A 26,942-nucleotide genomic window follows, 5' to 3' on the forward strand; every position below is an offset into this window, starting at 1 on the left:
GTTTCCTCTTGCTCCTTTGTAATCCCTCCCTCCTGCCTCTCTGTTCCCCTCCCCCTTCCCAAGGCAACCACTAATCTGTTACTGTCATTTTAGATTAGTTTGAATTTTCTAGAATTTTATATACATGAAGTCACATAGTGAGTACTTTATTTTCTGGCTTCTTTCACTCAGTGTTGTTACTTTGAGATCCATCTGCATTGCATGTATCAATAGTTCATTTCTTTTTATTGCTGAGTAGTACTCTATTATATGTATATAATCACAATTTGTTAATACATTTACCTGTTAGTGTACATTTGGGTTATTTCCCTTTTTTGGCTACTACAACGAAAGCTACTATGAACAGTTGCGTACAGATTTTTATGGACAGACGTATATGTTATTTCTGTTCGGTAAATACGAAGGAGGGAATGACTGAGTCATAGGTTTAGGTATATGCTTAACTTTTTAAGAAGCTTCCAAACTGTTTCCAAAATGGCCAAACAAAATTAATCTGCATGATGTGATACTCTATACAGAGAACCCTAAAAACTCCACATAAAAACTAGTAGAACTAATAAATGAATTCAGGAAGGTAGCAGGATACATGATTAATATACAGAAATCTGTTGCATTTCTTTGTACTAACAATGAAATTTCAGAAAGAGAAAGTTTTTTAAAAAATCCTGTTTAGGGGCTTCCCTGGTGGCACAGTGGTTGAGAATCCGCCTGCAGATGCAGGGGACACGGGTTCATGCCCCGGTCCAGGAAGATCCCACATGCCGTGCAGCGACTGGGCCCGTGAGCCATGGCCACTGAGCCTGCGCGTCTGGAACCTGTGCTCCGCAATGGGAGAGGCCACAACAGTGAGAGGCCCGCGTGCCACAACAGTGAGAGGCCCGCGTACCACAAAAAAATAAATAAATAAATTAATTAAAAATCCTGTTTAAAATTGCATCAAAAAAATACTTAGGAATAAACTTAACCAAGGAGGTGAAAAACCTATAAACTGAAAACTATAAAACATTGATAAAAGAAATTTAAGCTGATTCAAAGAAATGGAAGGATATCCCATGCTCTTTGATTGGGAGAATTAGTATTGTTAAAATGGCCATACTACCCAAAGCACTCTACAGATTTAATGCAATCCCTATCAAAATACCCAGGACATGTTTCACATAGAACCAATAATCGTAAAATTTATGTGGAAACAAAGAAGACCCAGAATTGCCAAAGCAATCCTGAGTAAAAAGAACAAAGCTGGAGGCATAGCTCTCCCAGACTTCAGACTATACTACAAAGCTACAGAAATCAAAACAGCATGGTATTGGCACCAAAAACAGACACATGGATCAATGGAACAGAATAAGAGCCCAGAAATAAACTCACACACCTATGGCCAAGTAATCTACAGCAAAGGAGTCAAGAATATACAATGGAGAGAAAACAGTCTATTCAGCAAGTGGTGTTGGGAAAGCTGTACAGCTACACATAAATCAGTGAAATTAGAAAACTCCCTCACACCATATACAAAAATAAACTCAAAGTGGTTCTAAGACCTAAATACAAGACATGACACCATAAAATTCCTAGAAAAGAACATAGGCAAAACATTCTGGGACATAAATCTTAGCAATATTTTCTTAGATCAGTCTCCCAAGGCAATAGAAATAAAAGCAAAAATAAACAAATGGGACCTAATCAAACTTAAAAGCTTTTGCACAGCAAAGGAAACCATCAACAAAATGAAAAGACAACCTACAGAATGGAGAAAATATTTGCAAAGAATACAACTGACAATGTGTTAATTTCCAAAATACATAAACAGCTCATACAACTCAATTTAAAAAAAAAAAAAAAAGGCCAAAAGACCTAAATAGACATTTCTCCTAAGAAGACATCCAGATGGCCAATAGGCACATGAAAGGATGCTCAACATTGCTAGTTTTAGAGAAATGCAGATCAAAACCACAATGAGGTATCACCTCACACCAGTCAGAATGGCTATCATCAAAAAGTCTACAAGTAATAAATGCTGGAGTGAGTGTGAAGAAAAGTGAACGCTCCTACACTGTTGGTGAGAATATAAATTGGTGCAGCCACTATGGAAAAGAGTATGGAGGTTCCTTAAAAACTTAAAAATAGAACTATCATATGATCCAGCAATCCCACTCCTGGGTGTATATCTGGAAAAGACGAAATTAATTTAATCTTCTTAATTCAAGAAGATACATGCATCCCAGTGTTCATAGCAGTTCATAGCAGCGCTGTTCACAATAACCGAGACAAGGAAGCAACCTAAGTGCCCATCAACAGACAACTGGTTTAAGAAAATGTAGTATATATACAATGGAATATTAGCTATAAAAAAGAATGAAATACTGCCTTTTGTAGCAGCATGGATGGACCTAGCGCATATCATACTAAGTGAAATAAGTCCGACAGACAAGTATTGTGTGATGTCACTAATATGTGGAATCTAAAAAATAATACAAATGAATCTATGTACAAAACAGACTCACAAACTTATGGTTATCAAAGGGGAAATGGGGGGAGGAATTAGGAGTATGGGATTAACAGATACAAACTACTGTAAATAAACAGCAAGGATTTATTGTATAACACAGGGAACTATATTCAAAATCTTGTAATAGGACTTCCTTGGTGGTGCAATGGTTAGGAATCCGCCTGCCAGTGCAGGGGACACGGGTTCGATCCCTGGCCTGGGAAGATGCCACATGCTGCGGAGCAACTGGGCTGGTGCGCCACAACTACTGAGCCTGCACTCTAGGGCCTGCGTGCCACAACTACTGAAGCCCGCGTGCCTAGAGCCGTTCTCTGCAACAAGAGAAGCCACTGCAACGAGAAGTCCACACACCACAACGAGGAGTAGCTCCCGCTCACCGCAACTAGAGAAAGCCTGCATGCAGCAATGAAGACCCAACACAGCCAAAAAATAAAATTAAAAAAAAAAATCTTGTAGTAACCTATAATGGAAAATAATCTGAAAAAGATACATATATATAACTGACTCATGTTGCTGTATACCTGAAACACAATATTGTAAATCAACTATATTTCTATTTTTTTTAATGTAAATGGCTATGGACAAAGACCAAAAAAAATTAGTCTGCAAACTCATGACTGCTTTCCAGCATACCAAGGGCCAACTGTGTTTCTAAAGAACCTCTTTTGCCAGTTATGTTTTACTGTCATTATATAATTTATTACATTAATCCATGAAATGTGAGTATTGAAAAGTTTGCTTTTACTATTAAAAAGTTAAATGCTTTAGAAAGACTTGCTATAATCAGGTCACTAAAAATTTCTGTCAAATAAGGAGTGGACAATTAGCTGTGAAAGATTGAGAGATGTTTTAGCCTTGGGTTCCCTCAAAAGCAGAGCCTGAAGCAAAGCTTATGTGCTACTTCTTTGATAAGGAGTGAAATCCCTGCAGGAATGAAGAGCAGGAGGAATGAAGCAGATACAGAAGGAAATCCAGTATCAAACTGGCTAAGTGCAACTAAAGCTTAATCTCATGAATCAACCTCTGAGAAGGCATATGAACTGCCCCTGGGCAGTATGTGAGGGACAAGATGGGGAAAAATGGAGAATAATCTATCCCCCAGTTCTTATCATCTGCCACTCTTCAAAGCTCACCCCCAGAACATCATTCCACTGAATTTCCAGACTGCACAAGGCTGAGTTCACCTTGACATCAATGGACAGAAACCAAGGGGAACTCAGAGAAGAGTGATGAGTGAAGTCATTAGGCAGGTTGTGCCAGCATGAAGTTTGCAGAGTCCACACAGAATGGTGTTGGTAGCAGTGGCTGGAAAGAGAGAGGGGTGAGGCCAAGAGAACTGGATTTTGTACAAGGTGTCTGATAAAAGGGGGAATTGAAAAAAATGGAAGGAAGGTCTGGACTCAGATTTCTTCACTTGTATCTCTGGGTTCTGGTCTGCTTTAAAAATACCAGTTCTGGAAATGATATCCATTGAGTGTGATTTATGCCAGAAAGATGGCAGAGAACACCAATCAGCAAAATTAAACCTAAAGAAAACTTCTTGGCCTTATATCAAAGATAGTTAAATGAATGTACCCTTTTATATTTTAAGTTGGAATAAAATGTTTACAAGTTGTTTATATCTTTATACAATGATTTCCTTTTTAATTAACTTTTTAACTGACCAGGCTTCCTCAATAATGTCAGATAATAGAACTTGTTTATTCTTTCTAAAAGATTAAGACTTGTTGATTTATTTTGATAGTTTGATTTTAATAGTTGGGAGATACTGATTTTTTTTTTAATTGAAGTATAGTTGATTAACATTGTTGTGTTAGTTTCAGGTATATAGCAAAGTGGTTCAGTTACACATATATATATTATTTTTCAGATTATTTTCCATTATAGGTTACTATAAGTATTGAATATAGTTCCCTCTGCTGTACAGTAAGATGTTGATCTTTAATAACAGCTTTATTGTGCTATAATTCACATACCATAAAATTCACTCTTTGAAAGTGTACAATTCAGTGATTTTTAGTATATTTACAAAGTTGTGCAACCATCATCACTATGTAGTTCTAGAACATTTTCATCACCCCAAAGAGAAACCCTGTACACATTTGCAGTGATTCCCATTCTTCCTTTCCCCCAGTCCCTGGCAACTGCTACTCTACTTTCTGTCTCTATGGATTTGCCCCTTCTGGACATTTTATATAAATGAAATCATGCAAAATGTGGCCTTTTGTATATGACTTCTTTCACTCAGCGTAATGTCTTCAAAATTTTATCCATGTTGTATCATGTATCAGTACTCCATCCCTGTTTTTGGCCAAATAACATTTCACTGTATAAATGTAATATATTTTGTTTATCATTTCATTTGTTGATGGATGAGTTGATTCCATTTTTTAGCTATTTTCAATAATGCTGCTATACACATTTATGTACACGTTTTTGTACAGCTACATGTTTTCAATTCTTCTGATACATACCTAGGAGTAGAATTACTGGGTCATATGGTAGCTCTATGTTTAACTTTTTGAGGAACTGCCAAACTATTTTCCACAGCAGCTGAACCATTTTACATTCTCAACAGCAGTATGCAAGAGGTCCAATTCCTCCACCTCCTTACCAACAATTGTTATTTTCCATTTTTTATTATAGCAATACTAGTGAGTGTAAAGTGGTGTTTCATTGTGGCTTTGATTTTTATTTCCCTAATGACTAATAATGTTGAGCATCTTTTATGTGCTTATTGGCCATTTATATCTTCTTTGGAGACGTATCTACTCAAATCCTTTACCCATTTTAATGGGATTGTCTTTTTATAGTTGAGTTGTAAGAGTTCTTTATATATTCTGGATATAAGTCCCTTATCAGACGTGTGACTTGCAAATATTTTCTCTCATTCTTTAGGTGGTTTTTTCTCTTTTTTGATGGTGTCCTTTGAAGCACATAAGTTTTTAATTTTGATGAAGTCCAATTTATCTGTTTTTTCTTTTGTTGCTTTTGCTCTTGATGTCATAAGAAACAATTGCCTAATCTAAGGTCATGAAAATTTACTCCTATTTTATTTCCAAGAGGTTTTCATCATTTAAGTTGACTGTTTAATCTATAATCTTGGGATGAATGGAATTTAATGTTAACACTACTTACTTTTTTATTCCTCCACCTATTACCTGTAAGACAAATGGCAGTTTGATTCTAAGTTTATTCACAAACTCGAGGCTGGGGACTGCCCTGGGAGGGGTGAGCATGAGGGCTAGGAGGGAAGTTGCTGGGAGTCCATTCCCAGTAAGAGTTGGTGAGAGAAACAGGCCCCAGCCACTGGCCTCACTTAGAGCTAGAGGAATAAGATTTCATCCACTCCTAAAAGGAAGTGTGGGGGAAACAAGGTACTGCCAACATATCAGTTCAGGCCCACTGGTGGGTTAGCTTAAATATTTTTACTTCCCCAAAGTTGAGGTGGTTGTGGTTTTCACATGCTCCTACAGTGAGTAAATACACATTCTATGATCAGTGAGATTAATACCTGTTATTTTATAAATATTGACTCTAATCGGTGACAACAAAATAGTGTCTGTGATATAAGCTTGTATGACTTTCTGAGCAATTATTAACTTTTTCTGTCTCAGAATCTAAGAATTTTGATAATGTATTATGATAAATATCTGTTACCCCTTTTATTTATTATTTATTTTAATTAATTTATTTTTGGCTGCGTTGGGTCTTTGTTGCTGTGTGCGGGCTTTCTCTAGTTGCAGTGAGCAGGGGCTACTCTGCTGCGGTGCATGGGCTTTTCATTGCAGTGGCTTCTCGTTGCGGAGCACGGGCTCTAGGCGCATGGATTTCAGGAGTTGTGGCTTGCGGGCTCTAGAGCACAGGCTCAGTAGTTGTGGCACACGGGCTTAGCTGCTCCACGGCATGTGGGATCTTCCCCAACCAGGGCTCGAACCCGTGTCCCCTGCATTGGCAGGCAGATTCTTAACCACTGTGCTACCAGGGAAGTCCCCCTGTTACCCATTTTAAACTTAGTAGACTACACAGAAGTGTCTAAGAATGCTTTTGAGTCATTGCAGGGACGTGACTGCTAATAAGGACTAAAACATTGAGACACAGCAGCTTCTGTTGCTATCTCATGAGTTTGATCATTGAACTCATTAGGTGCTCTGTCTTCAAAGAACAGCATTGTTAATTGTGCTTTTAATGACATAGGAATAAAACAAGATGTATTTTAACAGCTATTGATACGTGCTAGAAGAAACGAGTGTTAGGCAAGGAAGTGCAGGTAATAATAAAATGTCTGTGTCATTGAATACTAAAATTGCATACAGATTAATGAAATAAGACTTTATATCTTCTTATGTTAATCTAAAATTCTGATGATGGAAAATGCTATATTTAGGTGAGTTCAAAAGTGCATAGTCACTGACAGTCATTCTAATAAGCAATATTGTTTGAGTTAATACCTAGAACATTTACTCATCTTTGAAGTTTTGAAAAATATATTGGTGTTCCAAGGAAAATCAACAGATTAATCAGGAGGGAGGGGAATTTGCTGAGTTCTTTTTTTAGCAGCAAAATAGTACAGACTCATGAAAGACTATGAGGAGTAGGGAATGTCCTTAGTGAAATAGGATCCAAGTTGTTGGAAGCAGCTGGAAATGCCCCGTTTGGGATTGGTCTGTGTCAGTATATGACTGAGGACAGGAAACCTGGGAATCACAGCTCACTGAAGCTCCTTGGCCTCAAGGTCCTTATCACAAGGGAAGGAACTTAGTTTGAAGTGGTTTCTGATGGTGTCTCTCCTAAATCTGGGTCTGTATTTCAAGAAAGGGGTCTAGATGTCTTCAAAGAACCAGTTACTGTCAGCCTCTATATCTCAGTGTCACTCAGATATTTTGTAACAGGGCACCTCACTGTTCCATTGCAGGTATGAATTTTAAAATGTTCAAAAGTGAAAAGTAAATCTCTCTCTCATGCACTTTCTGAGTCTGTGTCTGGGCTGTCACTAATCCTTACCTTTTACGTTTGGAGCTAAAATCCACATGGAATTGATTTTTGCTTGTAGTGTGAGATAGCGAGGTGTCTCTTTTCTTTCCCTTTCCATAGAAAAATCTAATTAATCCAGCACCACTTTTGTAATGACACCTTTGTCATAAACCATGTGTCTATATAAGGACTCTACTCCATTCCATTGGTCTATTTGTCAATATTTTCACCAATGTCATACTGTATTAATTACTGTAGATTTATATCTTAATATTTAGTAGAGTATGTCCTCAAATATTTTTCTTTCTCAGGAGTGTCATGGTTATTCTTGACCCTTGGAATATTCTTTACTCTTCCACTTTAGAATCTACCTGTCAGGGACTTTCCTGGTGGAGCCGTGGTTAAGAATCTGCCTGCCGACGCCAGGGGCACGGGTTCGATCCCTGGTCCAGGAAGATCCCACATGCCGTGGAGCAACTAAACCCGTGCACCTCAACTACTGAGCCTGCGCTTTAGAGGCAGCAAGCCACAACTAGTGAGCCCACGTGCCACAACTACTGAAGCCCACACACCTAGAGCCCGTGCTTTGCAATGAGAAGCCGCTGCAGTGAGAAGCCCGCAAACTGCAACGAAGAGTAGCCCCTGCTTGCTGCAACTAGAGAAAGCCCATGCACAGCAACGAAGAACCAACACAGCCAAAAATAAATAAATAAATAAATAATCCACCTGTCAATTCCACAAAAATTAACTCACTGCAATTTTGATTGGGATTACATTGACTCTATAGATAAACCCAGAGAGGAATGACATCTTTACTATTTTGAGTCCTCTAATACATTGACATAGTATATACCTCCATTTATTTACATCATTTTCAGTTTCTCTAGAAATGTTTTTAGGTTTTCTGTATAGAGGTATTGCACATCTTTCTTTAGATTTATTACTAGGTGTTTGGTATGTTTTGATGCTATTGTATTATTATTATTATTTTTGTGTGTGTGTGTGTGGTATGCGGGCCTCTCACTGCTGTGGCCTCTCCCGTTGCGGAGCACAGGCTCCGGACACGCAGGCTCAGTGGCCATGGCTCACGGGCCCAGCCGCTCCACGGCATGTGGGATCTTCGCGGACCGGGGCACGAACCCGTGTCCCCTGCATCGGCAGGCGGATTCTCAACCACTGCGCCACCAGGGAAGCCCTGATGCTATTGTAAATGGTATCTTTTTAAATTTAGTTTTTTAATGGTTTGATGCTCTACAAGGGAAGTTCTGTTGATTTTTGCATACTAATCTGTATCCTGTAAACTTGTTAAACTCATCTAATAATTCTAATATCAATCTGTGGATTTTATTTTCTAAGAATGCAAAGAATTCAATTTTTTTAACATAATTGTCCCCTTTTTTTCTTTTTTTAAAAAATTTATTTATATTTTGGCTACATTGGGTCTTCATTGAGCACAGGCTTTCTCTAGTTGCGTCGAGCAGGGGCTGCTCTTTGTTGCGGTGCGCAGGCTTCTCATTGCAGTGGCTTCTCGTTGCAGAGCACGGGCTCTAGGTGCATGGACTCTGTAGTTTGCAGCAGGTGGGCTCTAGAGCACAGGCTCAGTAGTTGTGGTGCACGGGCTTAGTTGTTCCATGGCATGTGGGATCTTCCTGGACCAGGGCTCGAACCTGTGTCCCCTGTGTTGGCAGGCAGATTCTTAACCACTGTGCCAACAGAGAAGTCCCAAGAATTCAATTTTATTTCCTCTATCTTTAACACTGTTATCTGTTTTTCTTGCCTTGTTGTATTGGCTAGGATCTCCAGTGTGTTCCTGATTTCAGAGTGAACAATTTTAACATTTCACCATTAAGTACTAGATTTTCTGTAGTTTTGTTTTCCGTAGATACCCTTTAACAATTTAAAGATGTTTCCTTCTATCTATAGTTTGCTAAGAGTTTTTTTTCATGACTACATGTAGAGTTTTATCAATGCTTACATCATTAAGATAATGATGATTTTTCCTCATTTCTTCTGTTAATGTGGTGAATTGCACTGATTAATTTTTGTATGTTGAAACAGTCATATTCCTGAAATAAACTCAACTTGGTTGTGATGTATCCTTTTATATTTTGCTGGATTCAATTTGTTTGTTTAATGAAAACCTTAACTTCTAGGTAGGATATATTAATTTGCAGTATTCCAATGTTTTTGTTGCAACAACTAGAAAATAACATGGATAAATTGCAAATTTATATTTGTAAAGATATCAGAGAGTCGTGGAACAAAGAGGAATGGGTGAACTAAAATTCCAGAACAGTAAGAACCCATCCTAGGTGAGCTAATGATTGTTTTCTTCCCTGGTGGGCTTGACTTAAACAGGGAGACTGTACTAGAAGAAAAAGAAGCTAGCAGAATTTTTGACAATCACACAGAGGTGGTGTGACCTATTAGAAACTGGAAGAGCCCAAATGCAAGGCTGGTTTTCCCCATGAGACATTTCTTGAGGGTGATGTGAGTCTGGGTGCTGGCCAGAAAGGCAGATTGTGATCTCCCATTGTTTTGTGGTGCTTGGGGGAAAAAAATCCTAGGGAAAGGAGGCTTTCACAAATTCACAACTAGTCTCTCCCTCAGGTATAAGCTTGCTAGGGCTGCCATAACAGTACCACATACTGGGTAGCCTAGAAAAGTTTATTTTCTCACAATTCCTGAAGCTATATGTCCCAGATCAAAGTGTTAGCAGGGTTGTTTTTTTCTGAGGCCTATTTCCTTGACTTTTGGGTTATGGTAGTCTTCCTGTGTCTTCACATGGTCTTCCTTCTATATATGTGTCTGTGTCCTAATTCCTCTTCTTATAAGGACATCCATCATATTGGATTAGGGCCCCCCCTAATGAACTCATTTTAACTGAATTGCCTCTTTAAAGACCCTATCTCCATATACAGTTACATGCTGATTACTGGGGGTTAGGACTTCAACATGTGAATTCGGAGGTGAGAGGGGATGAGGGACACAATTTAGCCCATAACAATTGGGTTGTATGCAAAGAGCTAAGCTCAAATCTCTGAAGGATAGAACTACAGGGCTGAAGAATCAGAGACTTTATAAACTCTCAATTAAAAGCCCTGACCCAACTCAATCACTGATTGGATTGAGGTGATCTGTCCTTCAGTCTATCTGTCTAATTGAGGAAAGGGAGACCCTTCACTAATGGAAGATATCAGCTGGAGCCTTCTTCTTTTACACACAAAGTCTGTCATATAATAGAAGATTATTAGATGTGTAAAGAAGGAAAAGGTGGCCAATGACAAAGACAAAGTACTAATAATAGAAGCAAACCCTTCCTTTCATTGAGAAGGCTTTAAATTACAATTTAGTTAAGAGTTACTGGATTATCTGGTTTTCTCTTTCTTGTGTCAGTTTTGGAGAATTGGGTCTTGCTAGAAATCTCTTTCATCTAATTTTTCAAAATTATAAAGTTTGTTTATAATATCCTTTTGTGACCTTTTAATATCTAAAGGATTTGTAATAATGGTAAGCACATGTAAAACGCCAGAAAGTTCAGTTCACAGCTGATCCAGGCTGTGGTAAGGTAAGATATTTTCTCTTTTTTCCTGATCAGTCTCACAAGAAGTTTATTATGTTCATTAGCTTTTTTCAAAGAACAATTTTTAACTGTGTTGATTTTCTCCATTATATGTATGTTTTTATTGCATGAATTTCTACTTTTATCTTTATTTTTTCCTTCCTTCCACTTTCTTTGGGTTTTATTTCTGCCATTTTTCTTTCTTTTTTTCCCCCAGGTGCTCAAACTTTTAATTCTTACAAAATATTATAGAAATGAGCCCAAACTAAACAGATATGTAAGTATGTACAACATTTTACTTCTGAAAAAACAACTATAAAAGTAGACAGTTAAAAAAACCAAAAAGATTTAAAACCAGTACTATAAAATTGATTTTCTCAAAGTAAAGTAAAAATAATTTAAAATTGCTGATTGTAGTTGGTTTTCTAGGCTTGTTTACATAATTTATTGTGGTCAGATGTATAAAGAGTTTTGGTTTTTTTTTTTAGAATATCTTTGGTTTCATTTTATTTCATCAAATAATCCTGAATTTTTTTCCCTTTGCAAATCTTTCAACCTGAGGACATGGTATTTAAGTTACAAATCAACTTTGGTCTTCTTGCTATTGAGTCACAGGTTAAAAAGGCAATGTGATTTGTCCTCTTTCAGGATCAGATATTCAAAGAATTCTAATCAGTGCACTTGACAAGTGAGCTCGTGCTTTGAGGGGTAAGCAAGATAAATTGACTGAAACACTGGGAGTCTGCTTTCTTGAGTCTCATGTTCATTGCAGTTCTTTGGTTAACCATATCATGTAGACATCAAACTCATCCAGGCATCTGAAAGGAGATTAAGCAGTGGACCACAGGGAAAGAATGAAGCAAGCCATGGAAAAAGCAAAACACCACCACCAACAACAACGTTTGCCTCTGGAGAAGGGCCTCATGTTATTGAAAGGAGCTTTGTTTCCCTCTCCAGGCTGAACTGATATAGTAACAGTTTCATTCTTGTGGTCAAAATTCATTTTTCCACAAATTGGCTGGCTGAGATAATAAGTTGTCAAAGTCCAGTTTGCATTGTAAAACCTTCTAAATTGTTGATATGTTTCATATCTATGGGTTCTTATTTCTTCCAGTAATTTAATAAACCTTTCAAAAGTCCTTACTTTATTATCCAGATCAAGATACCTTTCTCTTGCTTCTTAGTACTGCCTCATTATTTCCTCTTGATCTCCATGACTAGCATGTTCTGCCTATATCTTTTGTCTTAATCTATTAATTTCTTTGTCTAGAATCGATGCAGAATTTTTTTTCTTCTAACTGCTCTGGGCAGATTTATCTTCCTTTTTTGTGACATTTTCTCTTCTAGTTCTTTTTCTTTCATATCTAGCTCTTGTTTCTTTTCAGTTAAAGTATCCAAGTGTTCTTTTTGTTTTTCTTCAAAATGCCATTTCTCTTGTTTTTGGTTATCCACTTCAGAATCAGCAGGGTTTGATTCATCCTTAAGTGGATCTGCTAGCTGATTAATTTTCAGTTTAATTGCATCATCATACTTGTTTTCTGCTTCTATTTTCAGACTTTTAAGATGCTCCATGTTTTCTTTTTATTGTTCCATATTTTTCTCAACTATTTTTATTTTTATTTTATTTTCTTGAGGCTCATCTTCCAAAGTTGCAACATCTGCAGACTGGAGTTCTTCTACATTCTCAAGTTCCCACATTTTAGAAATACTTTTTCTTATTTTTATCTTAACTCTTTATAATGTAATTGACACCTAAGAAAATTTTCATTGTGTTTAATATCCTTTTCAAGGATAGACAAATGTTGCTGAAGATTTAATATCTGGGCTTACTTATTTTCATCCTCCTTCTGCAAGTCAGTTTGAAATAAATCCACATCTCTGCTTAGAAACTTAGGTCTTATATTTTCAGATGAATAATAATGTCCCACAAAAACCTGATCACCATCAGCAGTAAAAGCTACAGTTCTTGGCTAGCTTTGGGACTGCATTACTGCACAAGCTACACAATTATTTTTGACTAGTAGCACTTTCTCTATGCCTCTCATGTCAGTTAGGCTATTTGCAACAACTGCACTTTCTATTTCTAAATCTGTCAGAACTGTTGGAAACTAGATGATAAGCAGCTCTGTGTCTAACATCATACGTCTTATTCCAAAACTCAGAAAATATTATCTGTGGCTTGGTGAATAAAACCTTTTCATCAGTGCCTGAAGCATTCTTTCATCAGCATGATTATGGCAACAGTAGGCTTGCAGAAGTCCTTTTAAGCAAGATTCAGTAGCCAGAGCAAGCTCAGGGTCCCAAAGATGAGTGCAAGCTCCTGAAGAGCCTATGGGTTTATAGGTAAAATGTCCACATCTATAAGCATCATCTCTGGCTTTGAGAAGAGTTGGAACATGAGGGCCAAATCCTTTTAGTCGATTGGTGTTACTTTTGGTTCTTTCAGTTGCTGCTGATTATAGTTCAGCATACACTTCACATCTAATTCTTCTCTCAATTCTGGTATGTTCCTCTTCTTTTCTATGGCTAAAACTGTTCAATCTCTTGATTGAACTTTCTTGATCCTGTAAGGCCTTTACACTCTCTCCTTTTTTATATATATAATTTTTGATTATAGTTGATTGAAAATGTGTTTCTGCTGTACAGCAAAGTGAATCAGTTATACATATACATATATCCACTCTTATATTCTTTTCCCATATAGGTCATTACAGAGTATTGAGAAGTGTTCCCTGTGCTATATAGTGGGTCCTTGTTAGTTATCTATTTATATATCAATCCCAGTCTCCCAATTTATCCCTCCCCCTCTTCCCCCCCAGTAACCATAAGTTTGTTTTCTACATCTGTGACAATTTCTGTTTTGCAAATAAGTTCACTTGTACCATTTTTTTAGATTCCACATATAAGTGATATCATATGATATTTGTCTTTGTCTGACTTACTACACTCAGTATGACAATCTCTAGGTTACACTCTCTTTTAACTAAGATAATTTTTTTGCCTTTTCAGTTGCTCAAGTTCCAAAGATTGATTAGTACTTTTTTTTTTTTTTTTTTTTTTAGTTCTTCAATTCTCTTGCAGAGCTACTCATCATCTTTCTTTAATGTTCAATATGCATTTAGGGAATGGTTATATAAAACTTCAGCTTCATTATAGGCCCTTTTCTTAGGAGTAACATCTTTCAATACCATATGTTTTGGTGTTCATGCATTTGTCTCTTGACTAATCTTTTCTATTTTATCTTGAATATCCTTGTACTTTTTCTGCTTCATTAAGTCTGACCTGCTGTTTTTCCATTTTCCTGTCAAGTCTAGCAGCACGATCTTCTCCAATTTTTATATTATCTCTGATAGCATTCAGTTGTTTTTCAGTTTCATTGACCACTGCCAAGGCATTTCACACTTCAAGTACAATAAATTAGCCTTCATTGTACTTACACTAGCAATACTTTGTAAACGTCTTCTTTCTCTAAACACTGGCACTTTAGTTCAGTAAATTACTCTTCCTTGATTTATCTACTCCTGTGTTCTTTGTTTCCATAATGTATAAATAATCTTCCTTCATCTGTTCAAGTGGGGTTGCTTTCATGAAGAATTTGTATTTGTCTCCCTCAATTTTAGACAGCTATAACTGGTTGCTCATCTCTTGTGTTAAAACAGAAACTGGATTATCCACCTGCATGTTAAAATGATCAAGAACTGCAAATAGCTCTTCTTTCCTAGTAGAAGCCACGTTTCCATTTCACTTTTTAGTTTATAAGATCAGCTTCTGTCCATGTGGATGAGATGTTGCACAGCTGTAGAGTCACCATACACATTTGTTTTATAGGCATCACCTCCGCTGTTCCTTAATGTTATTGAGATAGCTGCTGAGTTCCATTGTTGCCAGCAACAAAGTTGATATTAGAACCAAATTTAAAGGGTGTAAGCATGGAATGACACATGAAGTTTCTTAGCTGAATACTCTCAATTATCCCAATTTCTCCTGCAAAGTAGAAGTATCATTAGTGAAAGAAACTGTACATTCGTCTTCCTCACTTTATCAAAATCCTCCAGCTCTTGTCTCAGTCTTTTGGCATTTTTAGGAGAGAAGTTTTCTTCCTCTCTTTTGGCCATCAGGTCTCAAACAAGATGAAGTCTCCTCAAGGAACCGATCAGCGGGACTGTCGCGGTGCAACCCTATGCTAAGGCTACTCTGGGCGCGTCCTGGCCTCGTCTGGCCACCATTGGCCCACTGGAACCACGTGCCTGCCGGCTGGTGCTCCACACCTGCCTCTGCTGTTTTTCTAATTTCATGAGACAGATTTTTAGATCATAAGTTTTTCTGTCTTCCTTCTTTCCTAGTATGTGCATTTTATATGCTGTAAATTTGCCTCTCAGCATGGCTTTTACTGCATCTCCCAACTTGTGACAGGTTGTACTTTCAAGGTTTAATCCGCTTAGAATATTTTCTAATATCCTTAATGATTTCTTGTTTGAACAATAGACTATGTAGAAATATATTTCTTAATTTAAAAATGTGTGAAGTTTCTACTTAAAATTTTATTTATTTCTAGCTTAATTCCACTGTGGTCAGAGAATATGCTCAGTATCATTTCAGTTCTTTGAAATTTGTTGAGACTTGCTTTGTGGTCCAGCATTTGGTCTGTTTTGCTCAATTTTCCATGTATAGTTGAAAAGTTCTACTTTCCCCTGGAATTTGCCTGTTTATTCCTGGCACTCTCTTGTGGCTTGTTTATCTTAGTAGTGATTTCCTTTACTTCCTTTTTTGAAAAATTAAACTGTGAAGTACCACATGCATCGTGGAAAAAAACATAATTCAAAAAATAACCACAAAACAACAAAACCCATCCTCCAGGTCAAATATAGAATATTATTAGCACTCAAGAAACCACGTGTGTGCCTTTCTGATCACAATTGTATCTCTCCCCAGGATGTAACCATTATCCTGATTAATTTCCTTGCTTTTCTTTTTAAATGTACTACCTCTGTGTGCATTTCGAAACAAAAGGGCTTACTTTTGCCTCTTGTTGAACTTTTTGTATATACTCTTCTGTGTTCTGCTTTTTTACTCAACATTAGGTATATAAGATTCATTTATGTATCTCCAGCTTGTTCCTTTTGTTGCATTTCAGTTGATTTTTATTACTGTATAGCATTCAGGTGTGTCAAAATTTACTTACCCGTTCTACTGTTGATGGGCTTTGGGGTGATTTCCAGTTTAGGCCAATTAATAACAATACTACTGTGAACATTCTTGTACATACATCCAGATGCACATCTGTATGTATTTCTCTAAGGTATAGATCTTGGATTTAAATTGTTGGGTCGGGGGTACATATATGTTCAGCTTTATTGGATGCCACATGATATTTTCACGAAGAGTATACCAGTTTACAATCTCATCAGCATTGTTTGGATGTTCCTGTTGTTCCATTTTTCTCTCCAACACTTAATGTTGTCAGACTTTTAACTTTTTTCCTAATCTGATAGGTGTGTATCCCATTGTAGTTTTAATGTGTACTTCCCTAATTACTAAGGAGGACGTCTGTTTATTGATCATTTGGATATCACCTTTTGTGTAGTACCTGTTAAAGTCTTACCCATTTTTCTGTTTGATTTGTGCTATCAGTTTGTAATAGTAATGTTTACTAGGCTTTGCTAATTATATGTATTGCAAATACCTTCTCCTATTTTTTCTTTTTCTTTTTATTCTAATACCTAATAATAATGGAGTCTTTTGAGGAACAGTTCTTAATTTTAATGTGGTTAAATTTATCAATCTTTATTTTATAGTTGTTACTGTTTGCATCTCCTTTTATAAATTCTTTACTGTCCTGGGGCTATGAAGATACTCTCTCAATTCTTTTCTAAGAGCATTATAGTTTTTCCTTTCTTATCTAGGCTTTAATCTATCTGTAACTGATTTTTGTGTAGCCAAAGAAGCCATCATTCTGGGATCACTTCAGGGTCTTGGCTCAGTTCATCCTTCCCAACCTTGTGTTGGCCAAAGCCTCAGTATCCTGATAGCAGTGTTACCACTATCTTCATTTATCTCAGAACAACTCTGGTTTTATTTTGATTTTTGGAGTGAGAGGGCCTTCAGAGACCTCCCGTATCTCTTGAGAGACTAACAATGCCTCAAAGAGACAGGTCCTATCCAAGGTCTAGTTGTTCCTTAGCAGAAGGGCACCTCTGTGCACCTAATCAGTCACCACACCATTTGGAAATCCTTAACAATATATTTTGCACATTGTTCCAGGTCAGTACATATAGAGCATTTTCATTCTTTTAAAAGGCTGCATAATGATCTATTGTATGAAATTTATTTAACCAGTCCCCAATGGTGGACCTTTAGATTCTATCCAATTATTTATTTTTACAATACTGCAGTGTCATTTCACACCTGAGTATATCTGTATTATAAATTCCTAGAGATAGAACTACTAGATCCTGTACCCTCCCCCAACCCCCAGAATAGAGTTTGTATCAATTTAAACTCCAGAAATGTAGGAGCATGCCTATATTTCCACATTCTCACCAAATGCATTATAAAACTTTTATACTTATCCATCTGATAGTTGAAAATAATATCATAATTTCAATTTGTATCTTTTACTATGGGTGAGATTGAGTGCCTTTTTATACATCTAAGAGAAATTTGTGTTTCCTTTTCTTGGAACTATAATGTTCCTAGTCTTTGCCTTTTTTTTTTCTGCTGGGTTTTCCAGGTAGTTTTTAAGAATCCAAAAGTTTGCAAGATCTTGTAGTGAAATGTACATAGAATATTTGCTTTATGCAACTTTAAGGAGATATACCACAATGTTCTTTGACAAAGTATATAGATGCAGTGTTGCAATTTAGATATTTTACTGAACTCATTAAAAAGAAGATTTTATGGGCTTTGGAGAAAAAGTAGAAGTTTGTAAGTACACAGGGAATATTAAGCAAAAACTGTTCAGTGCTGTACCATAAAGCAAGTCTGAACTGTCCCAAGTGTTATTCTTTACATATGAAAGATTATCTTGTTTTTCTTTCTCTATGAAGAACCGAGCTTTACAAAGATTTATTACTGCTGAAATTTTAATCTACTCAATTAATTTGTGAATTTGTAAATTAATTTAACTAAATATGCAAATCTGAAGTCCTTTAATAGATTAGATGTCATGGAATTGAAGGTCCACAGCTAAAATGGGCAACAGATTCCATTATTTCCTCTGCACTTAACGCTAATTGCACTTTCAATAATATTTTTATGACAGAATATTAGCCCAGCTTCTTCAGCATTCATAAACTTTAATATAGCTGAAACTTAAGAATATAAACACTAATCATTAACTTAGTACACTGTTAATTGAAACTGAACTCTGTTCTTTTTTTTTTTTTTTTTTTTTTTTTTTGCAGTATGCGGGCCTCTCACTGTTGTGGCCTCTCCCGTTGCGGAGCGCAGCCTCAGTGGCCATGGCTTACGGGCCCAGCCGCTGCACAGCATGTGGGATCTTCCCGGACCGGGGCACGAACCCGTGTCCCCTGCATTGGCAGGCGGATTCTCAACCACTGCACCACCAGGGAAGCCCTGAACTCTGTTCTTGTTTTCGAATAATGGTAGTAAATTCCTTTGGAAGCAAACAAGGGAAAAGGATTTTCATGTCATCCAGTTTTTCTGATTTAGGACGGCTAGCATATCTAATGCAGAATATCTTCAAAGTAAAGCAAGTTTATACTCTCACATTACTTCAAAGACTTTTGGTGTCTTTGGGGACTTGATAATTTATGTGTATTTGACCAGTAGAATATATTCTTATACTTCCTATTTTTGAGCCACTGATTAAATTATATTTAATTAAACTGCACAAGCATTTAACAATTCTCCTGTAGAGTATATCCAGACTAAGCATATAGCCTTAACACTATGGTTAAAAAATCTGACAGTTAATCTAAAGTTATTGACTTTGCAATATATGTACTCCTTAGCACTTGCCCTTGGAATACACTAACAGACATTTTAAACATTTGGGCCACAGGTAAATACCGTTTTTTAAAGATGAAGTTATTTTAGGATTGGAGGAATTGCAAAGAATGCCTGGTCTATTCCCCTACTTCATCCTAGATAAAAAGTGAGGCACAGAAAGATTGTGGCTTGCCTAACAGATAAAAGCAGCTCAAGTGTACAAAACTTTCTGATTACGTCTACTTCCAGGATATTAATAGAATTATCATTCTGTTCTAAGTTTCACTTTTGATGTATGAAAGATGCAAGTGATGGAGACCATCCAAAGAAACTAGCCCCTCATTCTTTGGAGCTAGATTTTAGTAATATAGAGGACATTCTGAATAACTAATATAGTCATTCTAGTGCTTACAGAGAAGCATCACTTAAAAGGTTCCCACCAAAAACTTAAGTTTGATGGCAAATATCCTTGCCCCCCAAACCATACCACTCTAGAATCAATGTATAGTGTTCTAAGTTTAATCTTGGAAAACTACTTAGGGACAGAGTAAATGGAGTTATTCTTCTCAGTTTTAATGTCTATGTCAAACTAGAGAGCTAAAGCTAGACTTCCAGAACCTTATATATTTCCATAAAACACCTTCCCATGAGTTTAGCCTGGGTGAATCATGCAAATTAAAAGAAAATTATTAGTACCTAATTGCCCCCCCCAAATAAAGACTGTTCCCACACAGACAGATATGGGCAAAATTTGAGTCAGAGCAAACATGAGAAACATGAAAAAGAAATACCATACTCATTTCATCGTTGGCAGGTACTGTCTTTGCCAGAAATTGCTTTTATAGTGGAGATTGCCCAAATCAAAATCCTCAAACCCAGTGGCATTTACGACTCTGTACATAAGCAAGGAAAGCCTTTATGATGTCACAGGAGGGGAGCCAGGAAGTTACTAGAATCTTGTTTTAGCACTTTAGACTTAAGTAATCATCTTGATGTACCTCAAATGCAAATTTATTACCTAAGAGATGGGTTTGGAGGAGCTTCTAGAAGCTAAGTTTGTTGCATCTTGGAACAAAGCTGGATCTGGAGTGGCCTGGTCCACGATGGTCTGGGATGTACTGATTTTTATAGTTGCTGATTCCTATAGTTAATCTGCCTTCCTAGCTGGGGAAACACTGAGGGAACTGACCTGATGATGGCTATGGGTGGATGTCCAGCCAGCAGACAGAACATGTTATCCAAAAGCTATGGCCACAAACTACAGAAAGATCAAGTCAGCAACAGGAAGGTGCAACCTGGAGTAACGTAAAACTCGTGAATATAGTTGTTCAGATCATGCATTGCACAAACCTAGATGATACCATTTGCATCGATGGTATGTCCCAGCAGGTGGACCAAACATAGATATTGGGAATGCAGGAATAATAAATAAATGGTTGTCCAAATAGGTATATGGAGACAGTTGGAACAGGCAAAGTCTACCAATGGTTAAGGATTCAGAGACAGGACTCTCCAGCCTAGAAAGATAAACCATAAAGGAAATTGTCATGTCTTTAACGAAAAAGAGACTCTTAAAGGTTTTGTCACCTTGGGGTGTCATCAGGAGGTGATTCAGCAAGTGGGTCTGACCACCTCATTTTGAATTTCACCTCCTCTGGATTCTTGCTACTGCCATGGGCACTGTAGCCCACTGGTCCAGTGCTCTGCCATTAAAGTTCTGGTGCAAGTGTGGACAAAAATACCTTATTTTGAGTCTTCCCAATAAAGTAGAAACAAGCTAGAATTTTTCCAGAAAAGATTTAACTAAATAAAAAACATGAACAAAAAAAATATTTAAGGAACATAAAAAGAACTATCTCCATCCAGCTTTTGCACTTCTAGGAATTTATCCAAAAGAAATAGTTATGAATGAGTGTCAATTAGGGTTTGATCAGAGAAGCAGAACCACTTATGAGTGATACAGTGAGATCTGTATAGAGATTAGACCTTATACAGTTGTGGAAGCTGGTTGTGCAGTCTGTGCAAGACTGCGGCTCTTCATCTGGTGCCAAGCCTGAAGTTGGCAGGGCAGCAATTAGGACAGGAAGATGCATGTGAAGTAGGAGAGAGTGGGGACAAACTGGAACCCATAGGATGAGATAAAACCAAAAGGATGGAACCAGAACTTGCACCTGGCTCTCACTGCTTCCAAACATCCAACTTCAGTGATGTGGAAGACTTCTAGAAGATCGAGTGCACTTCACCACAGGGCTGCACATGTGCCTGGGCCAAGATTTGGAAAAGTTGAAAGAGGAGATCTGGTGGGAGCTGGATCTGTGAGGCCCAGGTGCTATCCCATGAAGAGCTAGCTGGAGTTGCCACAGGGCTGGCTGCTGGCCCCTCTAACAAGATGATCCATGACGGTGTGCATGAGCTCTGACAGTGCCTGACCCTACACCAGTCTTCCAGGTATAAGTATGATTGCTGCTTCATTTTCACCATCTAAATCTCATGCAAAAAAAATTTATGGCTCTCATTAACTCAGAACCATGCAGGGCAGGGGGTTCTGGGAAATGTAAGTCCAGATTACTTGACACAGTACAAAGTCACCATAGAATGTGTGCCAAAAATTAACTACATAGATTTTCACTGCAGTGTTATTTATAACAATAAAGAACAGAATATGACCTAACAGTACAGAAATGGTTAAAATTTTATGGTATATCCATACATTAGAATATATTACAAAGGATGTAAAAGAATATATATGTCCATAAACCTATGTTCACAACACAATTATCATTGTACCCGGTTGTATAAATACAAAGTTTTGATTAAAACACTATGGTAGGGGCTTCCCTGGTGGCACAGTGATTAAGAATCCACCTGCCACTGCAGGGAACACGGGTTCGAGCCCTGGTCTGGGAAGACCCCACATGCCACGGAGCAATGAAGCCCGTGCACCACAACTACTGAGGCTGCACTCTAGAACCTGCGAGCTACAACTACTGAGCTCGAGTGCCACAACTACTGAAGCCTGCACACCTAGAGCCCATGCTCCGCAACAAGAGAAGCCACCGCGATGAGACACCCGCACACCGCAACGAAGAGTAGCCCCCACTCGCCACAATTAGAGAAAGCCCATGCGCAGCAATGAAGACCCAACGCAGCCAACAAATAAATTAATTAATTAAAAAAAATTAAAACTGGAAAGAAAGCAAGAAAAAAAAATCACCTGAGTTTATACAATAATGATCCTACCTATCTTACCTTCTGAGTTCCCAAGCCTTGTCCCTATCACATTCTGTGAGAAGGCCTGAGCCCAAAAGGATGGGTAGAACTTACTAGGGACCTGGCCCAGATTCCTCACTCTCTGGTCTCTACTCTGTACCCACATGGAGGGCGCTGTCTTGTGACCTGCCAGATGGGAGCTGGACACCAGTATAAAACTCAAGGCTCCATATCTTTGAGTATGACATTGTCTGCTTGGGACTGCCTTACAGCACTAACCCTGGCTTTCATCCGAGAGACTGACCTCTTTCCAGGTATTTGGCAGGAACCTGGAGATTACCATAACATATTTCACTCTTTAGGGGAAACCTGCACTCCCTCAATCCTAGTCACTAGGATGTAAGCTAGGATATAAGCTTTAAAAGGGCACTGGACTGGTTTTTGTTTTGTTTTGGGGTTTTTTTTGGTTCACAGATGTGGTCCCAAGGTCCTGGCACATAATAGACTCTTAGAACATTGAACTAACTTTTTTCTGTATAGCAAATGGCTTAGTCTTTTATAGACAACACAGCAATCTCTTTATTTTTAAATTCTAGACAAGGACGTCTCCTATGCTTTCTCCCTCAATCTCCATCTTTATCTCATCCCCTAGGAGAAGTTGCTGATTCGTTAGTCAGAAACCTGGACAATGACTGAGCTGAGTTTTCTAGGGATAGAAGTTTCATATGTTTAAAGCTCAGTAAAAGGTCAGTTCTTGAGGAATGACCCTTGCCCATGTATCTCCCTTCCACTTTCTCTCTCACCCTGTGGCTCCATTCCCCTGCTGCTAGAAGCAGGCACTGGATCTACTTTTCCTCATATCTGAGCTGATTTCAGGTCCAGAATTCAAGTTTAGTATTTGGAGAGGACTGTGAGTTCCATGAGGACAGAGACCTTTGTCAATTTTTGCTCAGTTATATTCTCAGCACCTACCATAGTGTCTGGCATCTCTCTCTTAGATAGATAGATAGATAGATAGATAGATAGATAGATAGATAGATAGATAGGTAGGTAGATAATAAATAGATGATAGAGACAGATCGATGTAGATAGGTAGGCATAGACAGATATACAGAGAGAGAATCTCTAAATCTTTCTGTAGAGAGAGGTTGTTTTGATTGAATGAATGTGGAAAGAGCTCAAAGCATACTTTAGGAAAAAGGAGACTTTCACATGATTCTAGCTCAGCATACCAGATTTCTACTTTGAGGTGTTGGGTCATAATCAGCTTATTGTAAAACGCCATTTTACCTTCTATGTGTTGGTCATTGTCCTGTGCATACATGTTCACTAAGAACCTTAAAGTTTTACCAGGTTCTCCACTGATAATAAAACCATTTAAGAACCCCAAATCTCACCCTGTTTTCCAACATGAGTCAATTTTTTTTAAAAAGCCATAGCATTTATACAAGAAATATAGTCAGACTTCTTAAAGGAAGCCTATCAGGATAGCTGCTAGCCTTCCTAAAATCTCACTGATTTGAGATACAGATCCTTGGAGAAACACAGACCCCTGTCCCTGGCACTAGATAAGCATCTGGGAGAGTCACAGCTGGCCAGGCTGTGGTCATTAGGTTGTGATTGTCAGGTGTTAAGCATCTTGAGGTAGTGCTTTTGTCCTAGGATAGCCTTCTTAAACTTAAATTTCCTACTAACCACCTGAGAAGCTTATTAATATGCAGATTATGATTCAGGAAGACTGCAGTAGAGCCTGAAGTTCTGCATTTCTAACAAGCTGGTCCAAGGACCACATTTTGAGTATCAAGGACCTAGAACACTGACCTCTCTTCTTTCCACATGCAGGAGGTACTTGTGTCCCATGATAGTGGAGAAAAAGTAATTTTTGAAAGTGGTAAGCTATTTAAACATTCTGTGCCTCTGTTTAATCACTTTTTGGATAAAAATAATATTACAGGTAAAGTCCTTTTCTTCAGGAGGAAATTAGTCTTCCAAATGTCTCAATAGCTTATCTGCATAAGGTACTTTTCTCCACCCTATGTGGTAAACAGAAATCACAAAAGGAGACAGTAGGAATCAGTCTAATATATCAATAATCACAATAAATATAAATAGATTAACTCACCTATTAAGAGATAAAGACTAGCAGAGTGACTTTTTCCCTAACATTTTATTATGAAATTTTTCAAACGTGCAGAAAAGTTGAAAGACTTTTACAGTATACACCCATATACCCACCACCTAGATTCTGCAATTAATATTTGCTGTAATTGCTTCATCACTTGTCTCTCCACAAACTGACTTTAAAAAAAAATCCAGTTATATGCTGCTTACAAAACACACATCTAAAAACAACAGAAATTTGCAACTATGTGTGGTGATAGATATTAACTAAATTTGTGGTAATCATTTTGTAATTATATACATATATCAAATCATTCTATTATACACTTAAAACTAATACAATGTTACATATCAATAGTAAGTGAATAAAAAATAAATTATAAATAAATAAATAAAATATAGAACAGAAAAGTTTAAAAAATGGGATTCAAAAGTCATTTGCTGGAAGGCTAATGATGCTACCCATCTTGTGAAGTCCTATCCACGTTATCATCTGGATATACTAATTGATCAAGGAAAAGATCAGTTCCTTTCAGATGGACAGTTACTACCTGAAAACTTCATCGCTGCCTGTACAGAAAAGAAAATCCCTGTTGTTTTCAGCCTGCAAGAGGGTTATGATCATAGCTACTATTTCATTGCAAAGTAGCTTCATTGCATAGCTACTACTTTATTACCAATCACATCAGATATCATGCAAAATACCTAAATTCCTGAAAAACTTCAGATAAGAGAATCTCTTCAGGATCACAAAGTTGTTTTTTTTTTTTTTTTTTTTTTTTTTTTTTTTTTTTTTTTTTGCGGTATGCGGGCCTTTCACTGTTGTGGCCTCTCCCGTTGCGGAGCACAGGCTCCGGACGCACAGGCTCAGCGGCCATGGCTCACGGGCTTAGTTGCTCCGCGGCATGTGGGATCTTCCCGGACCAGGGCACGAACCCGTGTCTCCTGCATCGGCAGGCGGATTCTCAACCACTGCGCCACCAGGGAAGCCCACAAAGTTGTAATAAACAGAATTGCAAGGAAAAAAGATTTTAAAACATTGGATTTCTTAATGCTAAAAATGCTTTATTCTGTAGTTGATTCACCCTCTGGATAAATATAACAAACCTGAAAAAAAAAGTCGTTTGCAATACCATATGATATCACATATGTGGAATCTAAAATATGACACAAATGAATCTATCTATGAAACAGAAACAGACTCAGAGACATAGAGAACAGACTTGTGGTTGCCAAGCGGGAGGGCAGGTGGGGGAGGGATTGACTGGGAGTTTGGGATTAGCAGATGCAAACTATTATATATATAGAATGGATAAACAACAAGGTCCTACTGTATAGCACAGAGAACTATATTCAATATTCTGGGATAAACCATAATGGAAAAGAATATGAAACAGAATGTATATGTATTTATAACAATCACTTTGTTGTACAGCAGAAATTAATACAACTATGTAAATCAACTATACTTCAATTTTTAAAACATCATTTGCACATCATTTTATCTTTATTAGGAGTTCTAGTTCTATGTGTTCAAAATAATGGGGAAATACTGAAAAATAAAAAAGGATTAGGTTTATACTAAATAATTTGAAGATTCTTCCTTATAGTATCCATAGTCACTACTGGCCTTCTCAATCTTTTTTAAAACATGGGATTACAAAGGAAACCAGCTACACTGAAGAGGAGTTACCAAAATTTAAAAAGAGAACAATTTGTGATACAATGGTATATGTGCTTCATTCTTGTTGCATTACAAGATCTAGCTGCAGGCTTAATAACTGTTGTTACTTTGAAGAAGTGCTGAGCACAAATGGAAAGTTGAGATACCTGCAACAGCTCTCCATGGGACGTGAGAATATCAGTGATTTCTATTGGTGACAAAATCACAGCCACTGCGAATAGTAGTGGAGCTTGTTGTCTGCATTCATAATTATAGAAATTGCTAAACTTCAGTTAAAAGTTAATGAAAATAAAGGTGCAATTTTTCTCCCATTTAGGTTTTATCCATAGACATCAGGTTAAGAACCCCAGACTAGGGCTTCCCTAGTGGCGCAGTGGTTGAGAGTCTGCCTGCCAATGCAGGGGATACGGGTTCGTGCCCTGGTCCGGGAGGATCCCATATGCCGCGGAGCGGCTGGGCCCGTGAGCCATGGCCGCTGAGCCTGCGCGTCCCAAGCCTGTGTTCTGCAACGGGAGAGGCCACAACAGTGAGGGGCCCGCATAGCGCAAAAAAAAAAAAAAACCAAAAACGAACCCCAGACTAATCTGAAGCCGTCCTGTCACAGATCAGCAAACTGCCTCCCCAGTTTTGGGCCCGTGTAAATTGTCTGATTACACAGCAGATTGAAATCCTGGAACAATGTATGTTCACTTATTCCAAACTGCTTCGTGTTGACTAGAATCTCAAGGCTCTAGGCTTGGAGCAACATATAAATGACAGAAGCCATGCTAAATTTATTTTGGTACAAAAGTAAAATTTGGACTTATGCCATTTGGGTTTTCTCTTTAAAAAAGAGCTTTACCTGCTACCAGAAATATAATCAAGGTTTCCCAAGATTCAGTGAGGTCTGTCTAAGCTGTTTGCAGATAAAATTTGTTTAGTGAAATATTTGGCCA

General features: G+C 37.7%; 1 pseudogene; it reads right to left on the reverse strand.

The window, feature by feature from the left end:
* Positions 1-12,718: 12,718 nt before the first annotated feature.
* LOC131750396 (structural maintenance of chromosomes protein 6 pseudogene) lies at positions 12,719-15,157 on the reverse strand (annotated as a pseudogene).
* Between the last annotated feature and the right edge of the window lie 11,785 nt (positions 15,158-26,942).

The sequence above is a fragment of the Kogia breviceps genome, chromosome 2 (genome assembly GCF_026419965.1).
Source record: "Kogia breviceps isolate mKogBre1 chromosome 2, mKogBre1 haplotype 1, whole genome shotgun sequence".
NCBI lineage: Eukaryota > Metazoa > Chordata > Mammalia > Artiodactyla > Physeteridae > Kogia > Kogia breviceps.